The sequence below is a fragment of the Manis pentadactyla genome, chromosome 16 (assembly GCF_030020395.1).
Source record: "Manis pentadactyla isolate mManPen7 chromosome 16, mManPen7.hap1, whole genome shotgun sequence".
In the NCBI taxonomy this organism is placed as follows: Eukaryota; Metazoa; Chordata; class Mammalia; order Pholidota; family Manidae; genus Manis; species Manis pentadactyla.
In genome coordinates this window covers 32,395,327-32,411,076 of record NC_080034.1, presented here as the reverse complement: position 1 = coordinate 32,411,076, position 15,750 = coordinate 32,395,327, and the positions used below count along the sequence as shown (strand labels likewise).

At 52.8% G+C, this 15,750-nt stretch overlaps 1 protein-coding gene across 2 annotated transcripts in view; it reads right to left on the bottom strand.

Annotated features, from left to right (window-relative positions):
- LRFN2 (leucine rich repeat and fibronectin type III domain containing 2) overlaps window positions 1–11,290 on the bottom strand; it is a 176,956-nt gene extending 165,666 nt beyond the window's left edge. The window contains exon 1 of one of the 2 annotated variants that reach the window (XM_057494015.1): window positions 10,308–11,290. The gene's annotated coding sequence lies outside the window, so the exon portion shown is untranslated. The remainder of the gene's footprint in view (window positions 1–10,307) is intronic. The other variant, XM_036907167.2, reaches the window with a different exon arrangement.
- Between the last annotated feature and the right edge of the window lie 4,460 nt (window positions 11,291–15,750).

The following is a 15,750-nucleotide window of genomic DNA, read 5'->3' as shown; positions in this document are numbered from 1 at the left end:
AGTGCTTACATTAGAGCAGTACTGGGCACACCATAAGCATTCAGTACCCAGTAGCCATTATCCTGATGGTATAATATTACATAATTCAATCCAAGCATGGCCCAGTCATTCCATTAGCCTCTGAGCCCCAGTTTCCTCACCTTTAAATGGAGACCACTTTGCCTGACCTCCTTCCTCACTGTCATGAGGTCCAAAGCAGAGCCACATGGCTGCAAGCAGAGCTTTAAAAAGTATCAAGCGCTCTATATGTGGAAGGGAGGAATGTCAATGTACACACTAATCAATATAAGGTAATGTAAGCATAATACTATGGGGTAACATGATACAATGTAGGATAATAGTCTGCTTAGAAACTGAACTGAGAGAGAAACAAGGCAGATGGAGAAAGAGGAGGCGAGACAGAGAAAGGCCGACTGAGATGGGGACAGCGAGTAGGGCCTGAACTTCAATGGCAGGGGATCAATGCTGCACTGTAATTTAAAAACCAATATACAGTAAATAGCAGCCCTGCGCCGCACAGCAGCAGCATGGCAAGGTGGCCTGGCCTGAGATAACTCACACTCCGAGCCAGCTCAGGCACCAGGGCCAGGCCGGCCTCCCCTGTAACTCGTGATTCATGTTCTTTCCCTGCCCAGGTTTCTCCTGGAGCCACCCATACCTGCAGTGCCTCCCAGTTTTGTGCCATATTTACATGGCTTGAGATTTATGGCCCAGGCTGATCACATAGCTGAGGAAATGAGCTCAGGCCTGGACTTCTCCCCACGCAGAGAGAGGGAGACTGGGCTGCGGCTTTCAGGCAGCCTGGCTTTGTGCCCAGAGTGGCCGGCTGGGAGGCCTCAGCCCCGTTGGCGCCCACCCTGGCTCTCCTCCTGGGGCTCTTGCCCCAGACTGGCCTTCACCACATCCCTGACTCCTGTTTTCTTCTCTGGTCACCCACCTACCCACCATCATTGCCCACTGTCCCACCCTAGACACTGACCACCCCATCCATCCCTGTACCATGACTCCCCTGAGATCCAGAAAGCCCACCCCGAGCATGCCTCTGGGCTGGCTGTCCCTTCTGGGGGTCTTCACTCCCCCTTGTGTGTCCTGGCTCAAGGCCCACTTTCTTGCCTCAGATGCTTTTCCAGTTCCTTCAAAGCAAATGACCCAGGAGATCCCTCTTCCCACATCCTAGTTCAGCCCTGGGGAATGGGTATTGGAGGGGCAGGAATCATGGCCAAGGGCACATCTCTTTCTGGGCTTCTCCACATCAGACCAGGCTGAATCAGATGCCTCCTGCCTTGGCGGGTTTCCCAATTCAGGTTCTACCTCCCCACTTAGAACCACCAGCACACTGACCCCCCACACCCATCCCAGGGCATTCCTTGGCATCCAGTAAGCATGTCCTGTGGTCGTGACACTGACTCTCAATCCCTGAGGTATTGTGTTGCATAGATGCAGCCTGCTTCCCCTAACTCCATGCTGTGTAGACCCAGCCTAGGCACACAAACCTGGAAAGTGGTGCACACTTCCTCCCACACAGTGGCTTATTTCCCCAGAGGTCTGATCCCAATAAGGCCCAGATGGAATAGCCAGGCCTGAACCCATTAGCCATCTTCACCCAAACCCTCCTCCCCAAATTCCCCTAACTGCTCAGCTGGATATGGCATGGTTGAAGGTATAATGAAAAGCCCAACTGTACCAGGAACCACTTAGTAATCTCTGCCCCTCAGTTTCCCCTTGTATAAAATGGGTCTAACCATAATGTCTGCCCTGCCCCACCTGATAGGACTGTTGGGAGGGTCAAATGAGATCACGTGGAGAATGTTGTGAAATCCCCCAAGTTACTCTACAATTTAAGGGGTGGTTACTTGAAAGGCATAGCATTGAAGTTGGTCAACACTGGTTCCTCTCCATGCTTAGGAAAATGCCATTGCTGTATGTGCTGTGGATAATAATAGATCCTACTCACTTGCATCCACTAGGTGCTGGGCACTGCTCCACACACTTTACATGGAGTAATTCAGTTAACTCTTCTAACAGCCCTGTGCAGTGGGTACTATTATTATCTCCGCTTTGCAGATGGCAAAACCGAGGGATAGAGAGAGCTCACATTCACACAGCCAGAACAGAACATGGTGTAAGCCCCAGAAAGGGGCACTCAAGCGCACACACACTTCCTGCAGATGAAGGAGGCTGTGACCACATATTCTGGTGTGTAAGCATTCCCAGATAACATGCCACACTTATCTGCTCCATCCTCCTCTTAGACATAAAGTTTGCAAGGACAAGCAGTGGGCCTTTTTCCCATCAGATAAAATCATCTCAAGCATAAGGAGCCTGCCTGTCTTGCCCACTTGCAACCTCTCTGTGCTCCTCCCCTGCCAGCAGCCTCACGTTCAGATTCTTGCCCCCTGGAGGCCTGGGAGATGGTCCTCCCCGCAGTGCGATAGCCCTCATCTGTCAAAGGCTTAGAAGCTGTGACTGGACAGAATATCCAGAATTTATGTCTATTCTAGGGCACCCCCGCCTGGTTCCCCTCCTCCCCAGCTCAGGCCCTGTGAGGCAAGTAACCAGGCCAGGGGAAGATTAAATGGTTCCTTTAGGGTTAACTACCCCTACACTGGGACCACAACCCCCAAATCTCTTCATCCAGTCAATCTGCATTTGGGGGAAATGGTAAGGAGTCAGCTTAGAAATGGGGTGGAAAAGGGGCCTGGGAAAGTGGTTTGAGAGTGTACTTCTTAAGTGGTTTCCATCACCACCACCACCACCATCTCCACCATGGTCAGCTTTACACAGAGCAGTTCATCATGTGTGACCTTTAGCTGAACCCTGAGCAAACACACACACACATGAGAAGGTAGGTGAGGGAAGGCACTAGAAACAAGCGAGACTGGGAACCACGCCTCTACCTGCACCAAGTCCTGGAGTCCACAGGCAGGGCTGGAAAAAGTGCAGGAGTATAAATCAAATGATCGATGTAATGGAGGGCTGCATGCACACATGGGCCTGGAGAGATGACTCATCTCCACAGCCTCTGGACTGCTGGGGGGCACACAGTAGGCACCCAGTTACTGCTTGTTGAATTAAACTGAATCAGTGAGGACCACTGACCAGTCAGTCATGAAAAGGGTGGATGGAGGAGTATGGGCTTGATCACCAAATCCAAAACAATCAGGCTCTCCAGACCTTAAAGCTTCAGGGGACTGTTGGGGGTGCTTCAGAACAAGTAAAAGGAAGCCTTCTTTCCACAGCAGGCAGCAAGTACAGAACTTATGGCCTCAAAAGGTGGAGAGGGCCGAGCCCATGAAAACTGTGCAAGTGTTTTTGGCACATTCATGATGACCGTACCTTGATCTCTAGCAAGCGTGATGAGAGATGGCCAGAAGAGGGCTTCCTCCACCTGCACGGACAGAGATGGTCCCACGCTCTCCAGCACTCTACCTCGGTGGAAATGAGGCAGCTTGGGGATGACCTAGAGTGGTACTGCTGGAGGAATGATGCCAGTCAAAGCTCCTGAAAGCCGACTGAGAGGCAGGAAGGAATGATCGCCAAACAAGCACATGAGTGCATGTGTGTTCCAGCAGAGAAGGCCAGAGGCTCCATCACCCTGTGTGTGACTCTCTAGGGAACCAGTTTCACATTGTTCATCCAGCAACATATATACCCTTCCTGTCTCCCTGGGCTGTTCTGCTGCAAGTATAGTAATGGGTATGACAGCTCTGCTTTGATGGTGAACCTCTGGATGGGGTCAGAAGTCTGGGTTCTCATCCTGGCTTTACTGCCCACAAGGCCTTGCTCAGTCTGAGCCTGCCTCATCCAAACAGGGAGGAGGGCAAAACTCTGATTGCCCTGCTGAACTCGGAGGGCTACAGGGATGACAGGAGACCATGCACAGAAATGCTCTTGGTCACATGGCTTGTGCTCTGCAGGGGCCGGATGGCATGCACCCATACCTTTGAGGGAGAGGCTGTGGCATTAGACAAAAGGAGTGTGTGCCTATGGGTGTGTGTCTACACATGTGAGAGCATGTACATGAGTGTGTGAATGTGTGTGCACATGTCTGCATCCTTATTGTCATCAACCTCCTGGGGGGCCTCACATCTCTCTCTCATCAGGCTTTGAGACCCAAGCCAAAGCCTGAAATGAACCTAGTTCACTCCCCACACACTTCCACGTCTGTCATGTTGAGTAACCATATGTCACTTATTTGGGGGACCAGACAGAGTCAGGTGACAGCAAGACCTAGTTTACAACTTCTTTGAATTAGTTGGAGAACCGCAGTGAATCCCTTCCCCCCATTCTGGTTGACTAAAGCTGCCTTATCAGGGGACTGGGCCAGGATGGGGAGCTGGGAAGGAGAGGGCCAGCTTTGGGGGAAAGGAATAGGAAGTGAGTCTTAGGGAAGAGGAGATGGGAGGGCCAAATTGGTTTTGCCTCCGTGTGAAGTATATTAGGGACCTGAGTTAAGGTGACAGGGAAGAGAGCCCTATGCTGGCCTTGACCAGATCAGGGTACAGGAAGGATGTTCTGGGGAGAGATGGCCCAGGGGGGAAATACAGGGGAAGAGGGGTTGAGAAAGACCATGTTCTGCTCCTCAGGATGTGTCTAGAAAGACTGAGCATGGCTTAGCCCCTGCTAATGGGTACATTAATGCAGGACATGCCAATAATAAATGCCCTGAGCTCCGAAGAGCCCAACTTCGGGATTTTGCGGTCTCTCCTGTTTCGGGGCTGCCCTATGAATACAGGACTGCAGCAAGGAGACCCAGGCTCGACTGCAGACAATCCCAAGCAGATTGATAAATTACAAGAACCCAGATTTGTTGCTTAATCTGGCTTGACACAGTTTACAACCTACATCTTGTTGCTACAATTCCAGTCTGTCCCTCAGGCTGGTCTGGTCCCCATTAGCCATTAGGGAAATTCAAGAAAGCAGGCCCAGATCTGTTCCAATCAAAGACAGCCTGGCCTTCTGCTGCATGGACCCAAGACCACACACAGCTTTGTGTCTCCTCTGCAGAACTCCCCCCCCAACACACACACTCTTTACACAACCTGCAGCTACAAGGCTAGTCAGTCACCCAGAAATAACTATAAGGACTGATAGATGGTGGCAGGTATAGATGGCGTCATTGCTTAAACTTGCTTGGTGTATTTGGACTCAAATACACCAAAGCACATAATTGCCTCTGATCTTTGGCTTCCCACCTCTTTCCCTTTGGCCCTCTGTTCAAAGCTAGCCTGTGTTTCAGGGCAGTGCCTCCAACCCTGCCCCCACCTCCCACCTTGATAAAAATGGAGATGCCTGTTCAAGAGGTCTGGGATGGGATGGGGCTCAGGGCCGCCAGGCGATGTCAATGCTGCACGTGCACAGACCACACTCAGGGTAGCCACATGACAGATAGAATCTGCCCTCCCCACCACCCCGGGGATTCTCCCTGCCTCACTAATCCCCCTTTTTCCAACACTAGTCTGTTAGCTATAAGAACAGCATATTCAATGGGGGCTACAGTCCCCCAACAGAGCAAAGCTTTGTTCATAGGAGGGCTGAAAAAACCTTACATTTGTATATAAAGAGATGGTTTAGAACCTGCAGAAGAGGGCCATGTGGTCCAGACAATTGGGCAGAATAGGTGACAGGCAGCTAGGAAGGGACACGTGGACACATATATCACTCACTTTTGTCAAGAGGCAGCCAACGCTGAAGCTTTGGCACTGGAGTGGGCAGAGGGCACAGTATATCTGTGGAATTAAAATTTCATGGGATGAAGGGTGCAATTAGGAAAAAAAAGTGTCTAAAAAGTCTCCTTGGACAGGGCAATAGTGAAAAAAGGTTAAGAAACACTGGCCTAGGTAAAATGCCCTCTGCCCACTCTAGTGCCAAATCTTCAGCGTTGGCTGCCTCATGACAAAAGTGAGTGATATATGTGTCCACGTGTCCCTTCCTAGCTGCCTGCCACCTATTCTGCCCAATTGTCTGGACCACATGGCCCTCTTCTGCAGGTTCTAAACCATCTCTTTGCCCCGAAGGCACAGTGCCCACATGGCTGGCCTGTTAACCTTATTGGCTAACTCTAGTCCCATGTGAAACTGGTACATGCAAACTCAGGTATTATAACATGTGACATTTTAGTTATTTGGTCTAAATTACAAAGGGTCATAAATATGACCCTGAGTGCAGAAGAGCTTGTTTAATGTATGAAACGCATTCATACCTGCTGCCCAGCATCAGCCTTGAGAAGCAAACACCGGTATTGTGATTCATCGGTAAGAAAACCATGACCCAGGGGAATAGGGGGATTTGCTCCCCCACCCAAGTCACACACACAGCAGAGTTGGCTTTCCTGACTCACAGTCCAGTGCTCACCCATTGTCCCATCTTTCCTTGTGTCCATGAGAATGGTGCTGGCTGTTTGTTGGGAGCTTTTAAACAGGTGGGCTGAGTACACAGGGCAGCCAGGAATGGCCTCAGAGAAGGCTGGGCTCCACAGGGCTCTGTGATGGAGGCTCTGAAGTCACCTCCCCGGACAGGCCAGGAGGCCAGCAGGGCTTAGAGAGGGGCTGGTCCATGGTGCCTATTGCCCCACACCTCAAGGGAGAAGCAGTACAGAGCAGTGAGTGTAGGCTTTGAATTTAGACAGATGTGAAAACTGAGTGACAACTCTGCCATGTACTAGCTCCCTGGCTTGTACCCAACTTCTCTGGACCTCAGTTTTCTTGTGTAAAGTAGAGATAATGAGAGTGACAAGTTCATAGGATTGCGAGAATTCAGTGACACAATGTGAGGCTCTTAGCACTGTGCCCAGCACATAATAAGCAATCAAGAAATTGAAGGAGTTGGTCCTGATAGCCTCAGGAATTTCTCCAGAATATCAACTCTAGTTGCTCAGTACCCTGCCCCTGAAATTTCTAAAATTCCCAATGACCTCTGAGAATTTAATAGGAAACAAAATTGCTTTCTAAGGACTTCTGTGGACTTTTCCTAGTGCTGAAATCCTCACCTCCTCCAAGAAGTCCTCCTGAGAGCCCACACACTGAGCAGGCTTGACATGGCTACTCTCCCTGTCCCTATCTCCAGACCCAATGGCCCCCTGAAAACACCTTTTCTTAGGCCTGCCTTTAATAGCTAGATTTCCCTCTCCACCCCTATTCCAGTTGGTCATTAGTCAGACCCTGTTAAATGCACACAGAGTCTAAGCCCCTATCCCCAACTGGGTGTGCCAACTCTGCAGGTAGACCCAGGTCCAATCACAGGCCCTGCACAGCGAGAGCTGTGTCCATGTAATTGGTCTGGCCTGACACCATCCCTGTGAGGCCACTCTTGGGGTCAGAGAAGGGCAGAATCAAGGAAGAGAAGGCAGAGGCTAGATCCTGGGGGAAATTTCACACCCAAGCCTCAGACAGGAAAGGGTAACAGATGACACTTGTAAAACACAGAGCCTGTGCTTTCTGAGCAAATAGGCATGGCCATAAAAATCCAAAGCAAATGAGAGAGGAAGAGAAGCAGGTGTCACAGCCCCAGAGGTGAAATCTGCTTCCTAAATATCAATTCCCAAAGTTTTCTGGAGGGTTTTCTGGAGTCTTTTCATGGTCAACTTATATGTGATGGCATCAAACCTTCCAGGCAGCTTGGTGGGCGATGGAAGCTGAGGCTATTGTCCTCCATGTCTCTGAGGAGCCCTGCGCCCTCCAACTGAACACTCCCCCAGATCTGGACAGAGGCATGGGGAGCACCAGTACACACGTGGGCTCAGGACCCATCTGCAAGGCGGGTGCTGTTATTTCCTTTCACCAGATGAGAACACAGAGGCTCCAGTGGTTAACCAACAAAAGATGTGGTAGCACCAGAATCTGAACCCTCCAAGTGTAGGTCCCATTCCAAGTGTAGGCTCTTCAAGTGTAGGTCCCACTCCATTATATGACAACTTTATCCCTTCAAATAGGCTGGGTCCTAAAATGTCAACCGTGCCCCAAGAAAAACTGCCAAACACCCAAATTGTTGCTGCTTTTGTCCGGGGTCCAGTTCCAATTGGCTGTCTCTGGGTGTTTTCTGGTTCTACGTCTCTGCTCTCAGTCTAGCAACCTCCCCCAGCAGCAGGGGAATGCCCTACGTGCCAATAACTGTGCTCCTCTCCACCTTAGGACAGGGGACTTTTTGAAGAAGAACAGACCCTGCTCCACCCCATCTTGACAAGCTTGACACTTGGAGGCCAGAACCCTCAGATCCTTGCTCTCATTTCAGAGCTGCAGCCCCAATACGAAAGGCAATTCCCACTGTAGCCAAACCAGGCTTTGAGTGGTGAGAAGGCTGCCTGCTTCTCCCAGCTACCTACCTCATCTGTATTTCCCACCCCGTCTTCCTCCTCCTCAGTCTTGCCTGCTGGAAGCTCCCTGCTCACCCTCTCTCTGGCCATACTTCCCAGCTTCTCAGATCTCTGGGCCTGAGAAAGGAACTGGCACCTCAGAGAAGCAGGGAGTCTGCACCCCAGCGGTGGCAGGCAGGCACCCAGTTCATCCCGACATGAGATGGAGCTGGGAGCCGACCTCCCAGAGAAGCACTGCCAGAGGCTGAAACCCAAATGCCAAGTCTGCTTTTTGCATTCCCCAGGGTGAGGGCAGGAAGATAAGTAATTACATTCTTGGGCAGGAATTAGACCAGAAATTCTAAGCTGAGGGCTGGGCAGGGGGCCTGAGCTCCGAAGATGTGAGGACCCAAAAGAGAGAGAGTTGGAACTCTGCACTCCCAGCCAGAGGCAGAAGTGCAAGACGACGTTTCAGCATCAGCAGAAGGGCCCAGGCAGCTGGTGTGGTCCATGAGGCTGAGGCACCAAGTGCAGGCCCCTACCAGTCAGTGCCTGAGTCCTCCTTGCAAGACCCTGGCCTCCTCCAATCTCCAAGGTAGCCCACAGGCCAGCCCCACAGCCCGCTCCACGCAGAGGGTGGCAACCCCCAGACCTGGGTCCTTTGCTCCCAGTCTCCCAATGATGACCCACCTCGGCCTCCCCACCAGGAGTCCAAACTGGCCCCCACCATGTACAACAGCCCACCTAGAGCCTCTCACTGAACTTTACAGATCAGAGACAGGCAGTTTCCTCCACAGCTTTGCTCCTCCCCAGCAGTGGGGAGTCAATTTCCTGAAGCATCCCGCCTTCCTCCCGCAACCCCACAAGGCCCATCAGCCCATCGCAACCACAGAGCCCCCACCCCCCACCCCCGCCCTCTCTCTCTCTCTCTCTCTCTCTCTCTCTCTCTCTCTCTCTCTCTCTCTCTCACACACACACACACACACACTCCACTGTGTGGGCCAGAGGGGCAGCATCTATAGCCATGCCTGGAACTCCAGCCCCGAGTGCTGGCTCCCACAAGCTCCATCTCCCGGCAGGCTTCTGTCCATCTGTGAATGTCTCTGCGTGCATTCGGTGTTGGCCTGACTCAGTCCCTCTGCAGTCTCGGCTTGGGCCCCTTTCTCTGTCTCGGGCTCTGGCTTTCAGGGGCTGTCGCCCTCCAACTTGCTGCCTGTGTCCTTTGTACTGGGGTGATGAAAAGATGGGCAGGATACCTCCCTGTCTTCACCCAAGGTTTGTGCAGAGCAAGGCACTGCTGGCCTGGGGGTTGTCGGTCGCTCCCCCTCCTTCCTGCTCAGGCCAGCCTCAGAACCAGAGCAGGGCTAAACGGGAGACAGACCTACCAACAACCAGGCATTGCTAATGCCAGTTTCCATATTGCTTCATCATGCCACTCTGATGCCCCAAGCTGCACACACCGTCCCCCTGATCTCCCTGCCTGAGGCCAGGATAGAGTCCTCCTGGCCTAAACTGCAACAACGCCTTCCTTCCCTCCATCAGCTCAGAATAAACCCCTCCGCAGCGGCTCTACCCCACCCGCCCAGCCCACAGAGCGCAGGGAGCCCTGGCGTCTGACACAGCCCCCAGCAGCAGCTCTCGCCAGGCCTCGCATGCGGGGAGATGCAACAGAGTGGTCTGGCGGCAAAGTTCTCCCGCTGCTGTCAACGTTTCCGGCTACCTGAAGCTCCCGTCTCTCCGCCCTGCTCTCCGGCCTCACACCGACCCACTCCCCCCGCCCCTCGCCAGAGTTTCACCCCCACCATCGAAATAAAAAGAAGAAGAAGAAAGAAAAGGAAACCTCCCGCGATAAGGATGGAGAAAAGAGACGAGGATGTTCCCACGGGTGCCGGGTGAGGGAGTCGCCAAGTGAGAAAGAAAGGGATGCAAAGTTCCTAGCAACCTCGGGTGCTTTCAGCCCCGCGCCGAGCTCCCGCAAATACCGAGATCGCCGAGACGCGGCGCGACCGCCACTCACCTGGGAAGCGCGGCATCTACCCCCGGCTGGGAGGCTCCGGGGCCGGCTCCGCTGGGCGCCCGGGCTCTCCGGCTCGGCCGCGCATCCTTCTCCGCCCAGACTGGCCCAAGCTCAGCCCTTCGGCCCCGGCGAACGCAGATGGTAGCCTCGGACGTCCACGCCGGGAGAGCCCTGAGCGGCTTATTCAGTTATATCCATGGTATTTATCAAAAAGAAGGGAGGAAAAAAGCACAACTTGTTCTCTTCTCTTCCAGATTTAAAAGAAAAAAAAAAAAACAGAAAATGATGATCCCTCCCTAGGAAGATGCCGGTAAGATTTTCCTTATTGAAGAACCCCAAGCATTCCCAGGAACCTCGGGCATCTTGGAATGTGGGGTGTCTTCAAGTTCAGACGAGCCAGCCGGGTTGTGTGTGTGAGTGTGTGTGTGTCTCAGCGAGAGCGAACCAGGCACTCACACCCACACGCACACACACAAACACACTCCCCCGCACTCCCCTCATGCACACTGCCCCCCGCGCGCGCGCACACGCGCGCACCCGGCCACACACACACACACACACAAACAGAGCGATCGCACGCACAGATCCGGGAGGGAGCCGGGCGGGCTGCGGAGGTAGCGCCGGGCCAGCGGTGGAGAAAGCCCAGCGGCCGGAGGCGCCCGGAATTCCCGGGCCGTGCGCACCGTCCCCGCCGGGCTCTTCGGCCCGGGAGCCCCCAGTGGCGACGGGCGGATATGCAGAAATTGGGAGCAGCCGCTGGGCCCGTTGCCCAGCGCTCTCCCTTCCCTGCCGACCCACACGGCCGCCGACACCGGAGGGAAACGCGATCCTCGCGGGGCTGGCGCGGAGACGGCCAGGGCAGCGGGCTGCCACCCCGAAGGCCGGGAGGGAGCTGGGGCCGCGGCCCAAGAGGGCGGGGGGCCGGCCGCGAGCTTCGGAAGCAGGGAGGGCGGGCTGCGACCCAGCAGCGCGGGTAGCCCCTGCGCAAGGCGAGCCGGGCGCCCTGGCTGTGCCGCTGCAGCCCGCGCCGGTGCTGCCGCCTCACGTGCGGAGCGCGCCGTGCAGCCTTCAGCCCGCCGCCTGCCGGAGGAAAAAGCCCGCCGCGCCAGCCCTGGTCTGGGGCTGGGGGCTGGGAGGATCGCGCCCACCCAGCCCCGGGGCCCGCTCTGATTCCCAGACCCCAGCGAGGGACCTCTGAAAAATGAGTTCCCATACGTACACGCAGGCACTTAGACTTTTCGTGAGTATCACAGCAATCCGCGAGGTGTACGGTGGCGCCAACTGTTTGCCCAGCACCTTTACAACTCTTTCCTTGTTTGATCCTAGCTCTTCTCATCTGACATATGAGGAAGCTGAGGCACAGAAAGGTAAAGCGACTTGTCTAGGCATGTGGCAGGTAGTTGCGTCTCTACTCCAAGCCGACTGTGTATGGGCTTAACATCAGAAGATAGGGGTCTGGCCAGGCCAGGGGCTCCTCTTCCTTTGGTTATCCTCCTTTCCATCCACTGGAATCAGCAACTAGTTCCTGGGAAGCTTAGACTGGGCTCTGCCTTCCTGGGCTTCCCAAGAAGTACATGTATTTGTCCCACCGAAGGAACTGAAATTCTGATATTCCTGCCAATATGGTTCCCCAGCTGGTAAATCCAGGGGCAGAGAGTATCTCAATCCATCTCTTCTGTCCTAGTGGCTAACACTTCCCATGCACATGTTCCAGATACCCACTGGGAGGGCACATGTGGTATATGGATATGTCTCTGCAGCCCAAGATTGACTCAGCTGGATATAAGACCCTGCCTCTTCTCTGTCTATGCACATAGAGGGGTGCATATCTGCAGAAGCCCAGGCCCTATGGCTGGGCACATGTGCATTCAGGAACACTGCCAGATCAGAATATTGCACACCCTGAAAGACTGGCCCTTCCTCCCTGCAGGGATTCTGGAAAGCCTGGGGTAGGAGAGCGGGCAGGTGTGGGGAGAAGGGCATTGCCAGGATGAAACTCAAGGTATGTCAGAGTGCAAGAAGAATACGCTAGTGCAAGAAAAGAGAGGCAGACACTAATGGGATGGGGATAGAGGAAGGGAAGAGAAATGAGAAGAGGAAAGAGGTAGGAGGGGGAGGTGAGTAGGGTGTGGGGGTAGGAACAGAAGAATGCGAAGGGAGGAGGAAGGGGAAGGGACAAAGCAGAGGGAGATCACCACGGAGAGTGTTTTCTTCCTATTTTACCTGCAATTTTACATGTCCAGGGAGGGGGGATTAGGAGTGGAAGGAGGAACTAGTGTAGCCCCATCTCAAGTCTCTGAATTCCCCTAAGGGTCAGGGCAGCAGGCTAGGTTATCTCCTTGCCCCACAGTCACCCATGAAAGGACCAGAATCTAGTGGCAGGGATGGGACTTGGCCGGTACCAGAGCAGAGATGGAACTGCTCCCAGAAATCAATACAGCATTAGGATGACTTGGAGCAGGGGCCAGGGCACCCAGGCATGCTGATGGGACGGCTCAATCCCTGCTCCAAAGTGAACCCAATACCCCATCCAGAAGTTTCCCCAGCTCAGAGAAAGAAATGGATATTCTCTGAAGGACCAGGACCTGGATCATTTCCTATGTTCTGGGCAATTCTGAGGACAAGTGGTTTATTTTTCAAATTATTTTTGCCTCAACTGAGCACTGACACTGGGCTAGATGTCAGGCGGCCTGAATGTTTACCATGGCTTTGTACTCAGGAGCAGTGAGAGGAGTCCTTCCCTTCAAAGGGGTTGGACTGTGCACTTCCTAAGGGCCTCCCCAGCCATAGGGACCCCTGAGCAGCCTTGGCAGGTGGAGCAGGGTGGGGACCCAGATGAACCATCAGAGGCCAGGAGAAAACCAATCTGCAGTCACCATGTACAGTGGAAAACCCCTCAGAAAATGAAATCCACACTTCAATAATGGATATTGACATGGATGGTGGATTTCTTGGTTCCTTGGTTTGGGTAGGGGCACTGCTGGGGCGCTGGTGGTGACCCCAGACAGGAGCCAGGGCTTCCAAAAGGGGTGATTGTATCATTCTGTAGGAAAGTGGCAGAGGGAGGGGAGGAGGGTGAGGGGAAGAGAAGGAGAGAGTGGTACTAGGGAGGAGAGCTTGTACACAAGCCATTCTAATCATGGGCATTTGGATTCCTCTATTCCACATTTTCAATCTTCTAAGTAACCCTGTGATGAACATCTTTTTGCGTAGGTCTTTGCCCACATTTTTGTTTCTTTGTTTGAGCTAGATTCCCTGGAGTTGAATCACTGGGCAGAAGGGTACGAACATTCTTAAGGCTCTTTGTATATACTTCTTTGCTTCAATTTCACAGTCAGGGCCCGGATATGCAGGGTGGGTGAATGATCTCCCAGAGAGCTTCCAGCAGGTGCTTGAGGATGTGGTTGCACCCCTTTCATGTCTCTGCTGCAGAGAATGATCGTGCCTTGTAATCCATGCTGCACATCAGGCCTGCACTGCCTTTTTGAATATAACTAACATCCCAATATGAAGACAGTTCAAACTTCCCCTGCCCCCAGGCATGGCTTATCTTCCCCTGCTCTCCTAGGCACTCGTGACCAGCCCCACCCTGTTGTCTGCATCCCTTGGTTTTCTGGCTGGACTATGGCCACAAATCCCCCAACACATTCCTGGGCACAGAGTTGGCTTCCAATACCCACTTGCTCAGTGGGGTCACCATGCCCCATAAGAATAATTCTCAGGAGGAGCTGGAGGTGGAGAGGCATCCAGCCTGAGAAAGAGAAGGCTGAGTGGGCCTGGGCCTTTATAACCTAGAGAAAGAACCCGTGTAAAGGACTATGGGGAGACTTTCTTCTCTGTATCTGGATCTTTTTCATCCAATATGAAAAAAAAAAAAGGGGACTGGCATAAAAAGCAATGAGGGATTCAGGTTAAATGACAGGACAGAGCTAGGTACCGGAAGCTATGAATCACAGGTTGGGGACTGCTGAGCCTGCTCCATTCAAGAGGCACGGTCTGCAATCCAGGAATGCATTAGATGCTTCTCAGAGTCTCTCTTGGCACATCATGGTCTGGAGGGTGACTCTGTGGACCAGGGGCATAAAAGAGATCCTGGGTACAGTCTCAGGCCCTGAGACATCCCTCTACTGAGTCTACTGCATGGGCTGGAAGCAAGGAGCCACTCCAAATTCTTAGTGCCCCATTCACTCCACTACCCCTAGGACCAACAGCCAGCCTCACCCAGTTTATCCCTCAGGCCTTGGAGAACTTGGGCAAATGCATCCTCAGGAGCTGGGCCCAGCCCTGGGGTGCACTTTCTGGAGATGAAGGTCAACTGTCTTTCAATCCCGCAGTGCCCTCCACCCTTCCTCCCTTCTCAAATTCTAGAGTAAGAAGCAGCCCAAATAAATTCCTATTAGTATGCATATGTATTCCCAAATTCCTTAACAGAATGACTAACACCACCTACAGCCATTAACTCTGAGTTTGTTTTCCAAATCCAGTTTACTTTTCATCAGCAAGCCCTTTGTTTACCTCCCCCACCCCAGCCCGATGGGCTCCCTTCTCATCTTCACCTTCCTGCCCCAATACCAGGTCTGGAGGTGGGTTCCTGATGCATCAGTAGGTCAGAAGGTCCTGGGAGATCATATTCAGTCAACAGAGAGAGGTCTTTCCCAAGTATCTTCTGTACACCACGTAGCTCTCTGCAAATACCATAGGGGGAGAGAGGAAAGGAGAAGGCAGAGTCTCTTCTTGGAGAGGAGGGATGCTAACCAGCACTGGCACAGTGCCTTGTAGTCTATAAAAGTACTCCCAAACACTACCTCACTTGCTCGTCAGAACAACTGCACGAATACGTCATTATCCCCTTTTTCCAAGCAAAGACACTAAGTCCTATACAGGTAACACGATGGATCCAAGAGTTTGATGCTCTTGATGGATGGCACTGGATTTCACATCAAACCTTCCAACTCCACATCCCAGGTTCCTTCCTGTGTATAAGGCACCTTTTCTAATACTAGCTTGGATACCACTGAGTAGCAAGTTACCTGGTGCAGCCTGAAATGTGGCAGACACCTGGCAAAGGGAAGGCCAAAACAACCAGAGCCAGCCTGGTGGAGGTTCTACAAGCCTGAATTTTCCACCCTGGCAAATGCACAGAGTTAGGAGACCCTGCAATTCTGGGATAGTATGGTAGAAAGAGCACCAGAGGGCAAGATAGAGGAACTGGATTCTGGTTCTTTAGTGTGAACTTGGGCAGCTATTGCTTTCTCTGGGCCTCAGCTTTTCCATCTCTAAGATGGGAGAGTCGGAACTAGATGATCCTGAGGTTCCAATGAAGAGCAATAAAGCAAACAGCCATCTGGAGTGGGATTTCAGACAACAGGTGCCATTGACTTTCCTAGGTTTTGCCTCCTGCCAGGAAATCTCCAAATCTTAAGGGAAATATTGAAGCAGAAAA